Source organism: Vicugna pacos, chromosome 3 (genome assembly GCF_048564905.1).
Source record: "Vicugna pacos chromosome 3, VicPac4, whole genome shotgun sequence".
NCBI classification, from domain to species: domain Eukaryota; kingdom Metazoa; phylum Chordata; class Mammalia; order Artiodactyla; family Camelidae; genus Vicugna; species Vicugna pacos.
Window position 1 is genome coordinate 108,325,693 of NC_132989.1, and position 6,498 is coordinate 108,332,190.

Sequence of the window (6,498 nt, forward strand, 5' to 3'; positions counted from 1 at the left end):
GGGAAAGGCTGACTTCAAATTAAAATCACCCAGAGGCTATGCAGAGACGCCACATGGAGTGACCACATGAAGGTGGTCATGCCTGCCCAGCTAAAGTTCCAGCCAACAGATAGGTTCGATTGCCAGATGTGTGTGAAGATGCTCCCGGGTGCCCTCAGCCTCCGGGTACCAGCACACCCCAGCTGAGGTCCCGGATGTCGTGGAACAGAGACAAGTTATCCCCTTTTTGCCCTGTCCGAATTTCCGGACCAATAGCCTCCAGGAGCCCAATAAATTTGTTTAATGTTTTTAAAAAAAATCATCTGGGGAACTTCTAAAAATGTTAGAGCTTAAGTTCTGTCCCCAGGACATCCTGATTTATTCAGTCTAGAGTAGGATCTGGTATTCATTTTTCCCCTACTTTTTTTAAATAAAGATTTTAAACATCAAGAAGAGTTAAGAGAATAATACGTGGAACTCTGTGAACCCATCACAGTTGTGAATATTTTGTAGTATGGTAGGTAGATAGGTAGATAGGTAGATAGATAGATAGATAAGATAGATAGACAGACAGACAGACATAATAGATAAAACACAGATATACAAATAGATACGTATAGCTGATCTATTTGAAAATAATTTGAAGACGTGACATTTTACCTGTAAGTACTTACGCATGGAACTATCCAAAAATAAGGGCCTTATCCTCCATAAACAATACCATTATCATGTCCAAGAAAATACAGCAATTCCATATCTAGTCTGTACTCAAATCTCAATTGTCTCAAAAATCTCATTTTTTGCTCTTTTTTCAAACCAGAAGCCAATCAGTTTTCATGCATTGCATTTGCTTGTTCAGAGTCTTTAGTCTAGTGTTCTTCTATTTATTTATTTTAAAAATTGTGTTGACTTTTTAAAGCAACCATGTCTTCTAGCACATTCTGCTACCTGTTGGTCTGATCGTGTCTTGAGGGCATTATTTAACTGACACATCTCTTCCCAGGTCCTGAGCTGAAATCTAAATGTAAAGAGCCGATTCAGATCAAGCTTTGGGGCGAGTGTCACTCACAGGAGGTGGGTATTGACATCCCACCAAGCGGCACCTATAGAGTCAGGTTGTTATGCCATTAGTGATCCTGACCTTGGCTGATGATTACCCCTCCATTAAAACTCATTTTCCTATTTGCAAATAGCACGGAATCTGTGAGGTGGTATTCTGGCACGTGAATGTCCTGTTTCCCCAACAAAACTCCATTTTGCAGCTTTAACATCCATTGATGACTCTTGCCTGAAAGAATTACTGGGACTTTGCAAAATGATCTTCTTTTTTTTTTTTTTTTTTCAGCTTTGTATTAGGGCATCATCCATGCCCAAGATCACGCTTTTTTCTGTATGATTTTGTGGGTCTTGAAAAATGTATGTATATTTTCAGGCAACTGCCACAACCACTGAGATACAGAATATTTCTACCACCCACCAGTAATTCCCCTACATCCTGTTCTGTGCAGTCAACCCCCGACCCTGGCCCTTGTCAATCACTAATCTGTTTTCTGCCCCTTTAGATTTGCCTTTTCCAAAATGTCACATACATGGAACTGACACTGGGTCGCCTTTTAAGTATGGCTTTTCTTTCACTTAACAAAATGTGTTTGAGACCCATCCATGCTGTTCACGTATCAGCAGTCCCTTCCTGTTTATTGCTGAGCAGAATCCCACTGCAGGGGTGCACGGCCATCTGTTGAGCCATCCCAAGGTGAGGGACGTTTGGGTTGTTCACAGTTTGAGGCAATTGCGAACAAAGCCGTACAAACATTCTCACCCAGGCCTTTGGGGGAACTTGAGTTTTCATTCCACTTGGGTAAATGCTTAGGAATAGGATTTCCAGGTTTTTTAGTAAGTGTATGTTTAACCTTATAAGAAAATGCTAAACTCTCTTCCACAGTGGCTGTGCTATCTTACATCTCACTCATGCTGGGAGTTATACGGTCATTTTTAAAATTCTGTCATCATTTATACTTCTTAACTGACACTCTCCCATCGGGGAGGGGGAATACTATCTCATCAACTTGAGATGAACTGTATCTGTTATCATAAAAGCATACTAAATGCTAATTCTTTTTGCTTAATTACCAGTTTTTAGAGTAAAGAGTTTTCATAGGCATCACCTCTAATTGTAGCAAGATTTTCTTTTTCATTCCTCTCTCTTTTCTGTAACTATGGACTTCTGAATTCTTACTTATTCCATATTTTACAATCAACAAGATTTATCATTCTTTTTAATGCTCAAAGTGCCCCAAGTTTGCCTAATGGAAATGTAATTGAGTTGGTCCTTTGAGCTCTGGATGACTTCATTAACCTTTGACACCTTTTTCCTTTCTCAGCAATAAGATTCCCATTCTCGCCTTGAACCAGGCCTTGGACCAGACATTTCTCCAAAAGGACCAAATTCTTGAAATGATAGTTAGAAACCAGGTAGGCAGTAGCCTTCTTGTGGCGACTGGGATGTCCTCATATTTAGGTTGTTTCAATGGAAACACACACGCGCACGTGCACACACACACACACACACACTTTAAATCAAGAAAGAAGGTATCGCGTCTGGCCCTCGGGGAAGATGGCCTCTGTGCAGGCTGCTGAAGTCAAAGGAGATGGCGGAGAGCCGAAACTGAGCAAAAAGTGGTGCTAGTCAGTAGTTCCAGGGTGTCCTGCATGCTGACATAAGCTGCTGTAAGGCCTGTTAGGGGGTCCCTGCGCCAAACCTGCGGGGCACAGTGGGGGCAGAGGGAGCTGCGCCTGCATCGGCTTGCTCCTTTGACAGTGATTCAGAAGGACCAGCCACTTTCGGATAAAAGAAGTGCACTAAGCTAAAGAGATGCCTGGAAGCTGAGAAGAAAATAGCAGAGAAGGAGGCCAAGCAGAAGGAGTTCAGTGAGAAACAGCTAAGCCAGGCCACTGCTGCTGCCACCAACTATGCCGCTGACACTGATGCGGGTGCAGAGGAGAAGAGCCTGGCCCCAAATCATACTACAAGATCTGCAGCCAAGGGGTCCAACAAATGAAAGTCAGTGAGGACGTCCCAAACCCACACCAGTTCCATGTAGACATCTTGCTCACTCATTTCATCCAAGAATACAGTCACCTGCAGCCTGGGGACCACCTGATTGACATCACCTTAAAGGCGGCAGGTAGGATCCGTGCCAAAAGAGCTGCTGGGGAAAAGCTCATCTTCAACAACCTTCAAGGAGAGGGGGTGAAGTTGTAAGTCATGGCCAACTCCAGGAATTATAAGTCAGAAGAAGAATTTATTCATATCAGCAACAAACTGCTCTGGGGAGACAGTTGGTGTCCAGGGCAATCCTGGGGAAACCAAGAAGAGTGAACTGAGCATCATTTCCGGGGAGAGCACACTGCTGACTCCATGCTTGCACATGGTACCTATCTTCACTTTGGCCTCAAAGGCAAGGAAACACGGTTTCATCAGAGATACTTGGACTTGATCCTGAATGACTTCGTGAGGCAGAAATTTATCATCCACTCTAAGAACGTCACATATATAAGAAGTTTCTTGGACGAGCTGGACTTCCGGAGATTGAAATTCCCATGATGAACATCATCCCTGGGGGAGCTGTGGCCAAGCCCTTCATCACCCATCACAACGAGCTGGGTGCGAATTGCCCCAGAGCTTTACCGTAAGGGGCTGGTGGTCGGCGGCATTGACCAGGTTTAGGAAATTGGATGCCAGTTCCAGAACGAAGGAATTGATCTGACCCACAATGTGAATTGTACATGGCCTATGCAGACTACCGTGATTGCATGGAAATCACAGAGAAGATGATTACAGGGGTGGAGTAGCACATTACAGGCAGCTACAGGGCCACCTATCGTCCAGATTGCCTGGGGGCCGAGCATTAACTTCACCCCACCCTTCCGGAAAATCAGCATGGTAGAAAAGCTTGAGAAAGCCCTGGACATGAAGTTGCCAGAAACTAACCTCTGTGAAACTGAAGAAACTTGCAAAATTCTTGATGATATCTGTGTGGCAAAAGCTGTTGCGTGCCTGCAACCTCGGACCACAGCCAGGCTCCCTGATAAGCTTGTCGGGGAGTTCTTGAAAGTGACATTCATCTGTCCTACATTCATCTGTGATCACCCGCAGATAACGAGCCCTCTGGTCAAATGGCCCCGCTCTAAAGAAGGTCTGACTGAATGCTCTGAGCTATTTGTCATGAAGAAGGAAATACGCAGTGCCTACACTGAGCTGAATGACCCCATGCAACAGCGGCAGCTTTTTGAAGAACAGGCCAAGGCCAAAGCTGCTGGGGGCGATGAGGCCATGTTCAGAGATGAAACCTTCTGACCGCCCTGGAATACAGGCTGCCCCCATGGATGGCTGGGGTACGGGCATCAGCTGCCATCACCATGCTTCTCCCAGACTCCAGTAACATGAAGGAAATGCTTCTGTCTCCTGCCCTGAAACCCGAAGACAAGAAGGAGAGTGTCACGACCACTGACACATTGGAAAGCAGAGCTGCCGGCACTTCTGTCCAGAAAACAATTGCAAGTCCTGCGACTCTGGCGTCTTCGCGTTTCTGCAAAAACTCAAGGGCTGGGAGGGGGTTCCTGTGTGTGTTACTATCTGTTTGACTTACCACAGTCTAGTCCAGCCCTCAGAAAAGAGAAGAATTTTACTCCTTGTTACTAAATAAACCATTTGTCTCAAAAAAAAAAAGAAGATATCTACATACATATAAATCATGAATTCATACCAATATTTCCTGTTAAAATTTAGCCTTCTCAACCTTTTATTACTTTTTAACTTGTATCTCTTTTCCCTTTCACTAAACATTAATTAAAATGAACATATTTACTAAATTGCTTTATCTCATCACACAAATAAGAGAGTATCAAAATCACAGCTACTACTAATTAAACTGTTGAGGAAAGTTTACAATTTCTCTGCAATTCCTTCTAACCTTACATTACCTCCTGCTAAGTATGTCTAGTCAGAGTACTGAGTTCAAAAGTCACTTGGAATAATTCTTTCCCTGGGTGGTTATGTTCCAACCTGATACCCAGTTAGGTGTATTTGTTCCCATTTGTCTTCCATTTTATGGCCTGGCCTCAGTATATTTTTAAAAGCTCCCAGGGGATTCCACGTGCAGCTGCAGGTCGAGAGGCTCTGACTCGGTTGTTAATTCTCTCTTCCCTTTCCCTCCCCCGAAACAGCTCCTCTCCCGTTTTCTTTTATTGAAATCCCACCTTTCCTTGATGGCTCGCTTCCTTGATCCCATTAGTCAGTGGTACCAGCTCCCCTCTCTGGAACACTATAGCCTTTTGGCCATTCCTGATAGGACTTTAATGAAGGTACAGATTTAAAGTTCTAGCTTGTATGATAGTCCTTGTGCTAAGGGTCAGCAAACTTTGGCTCTAAATGGTCAAATAGTACATCTTGTAGACTTTGCAAGTCATGGGCATCTCTGTCACATGCTCTTCTTGTCTGTAATCCTTCGTATTCTTAGCTAGCAAGACCAACAGAAACGGGCAGTGCCTTGAGATTTGGCCCTTGGGTAGTTTGCCAACACATCCTTATGTCATTTTCTTCTTTCACGTATCACGGAGACAGGAAAAGTCTTACTCGTCCCTGTGCGCCTCACTTACAGCAGAGCACGTGGGAAGGGATGCTCACTCAATGTCTGCTAAATTCATGAATATACAATGTCGTTATGTGGCTTACTTACGAGAGTTTGTTATTAATGCAGAAAATTGAGTTCTACAGAACTATAAAAACACTACATATAAACAGAGAGCACTGATCACAGGCAGTCCCATCCTATGTGTTCAGTCCTTTGCCAAGTCTTCTTTGAAGGGTGAGGGGAGGTTGGTGGCGGTGTGGAGGTGCTGATTGTCATGGACGTGGAGGTTCTCAGGACTAAACACAAGTGGCCAGGAGAAGAGTTAACAGCTGCCAATGTACAGGAACAGACAAGACAGCAGAGGTGGGAGTAATTCAATCTCCCTCCTGGTAACCCCAGAAGTGGCTCCCAGTGCCCGTGAAGGTGAGACCTCCCCTCTCCAGGGGAAGATGCTGACAAGATGAGACGCAGCTCTGGCTTTCAGAAGCCTGCCTCCGTTTTCATTTATGCCTGAAAGAGGAACAGAGATTGATACCGTCTGGAAGAGAATGGAAACAGACCCAGAGCTCCTGTCTAGCTCTTGCACGCTCCGAGTGTGTTAGTGAGACAGGGAGGAAGGGGACAGGGCACAGCCATTCAAGGAATGACACAGCAGTTAACACCAAGATAGCAGAAGATTCAGCTCTCAATAGGCCTTGAGGCCCAAGATGGCAGGAGATTTGACTTCTAGTAGACCTTGAGCTTCATTATACGTTCATTGTAATATATTAGCTGCTCAATGGCACTCCCACAGGTGCCATGACAGTGCTGAGGCTGACCATAAAAGATCAAAAAGTAGGTAGTGGTCCAATTCCTGGGAACCCCCACCCTTTCCTCAAAGTAATGG

At 44.6% G+C, this 6,498-nt stretch overlaps 1 pseudogene; it reads left to right on the top strand.

Moving 5' to 3' along the window:
* Window positions 1-2,593: 2,593 nt before the first annotated feature.
* On the top strand, window positions 2,594-4,623 carry LOC102538713 (lysine--tRNA ligase-like; annotated as a pseudogene).
* Window positions 4,624-6,498: the final 1,875 nt, after the last annotated feature.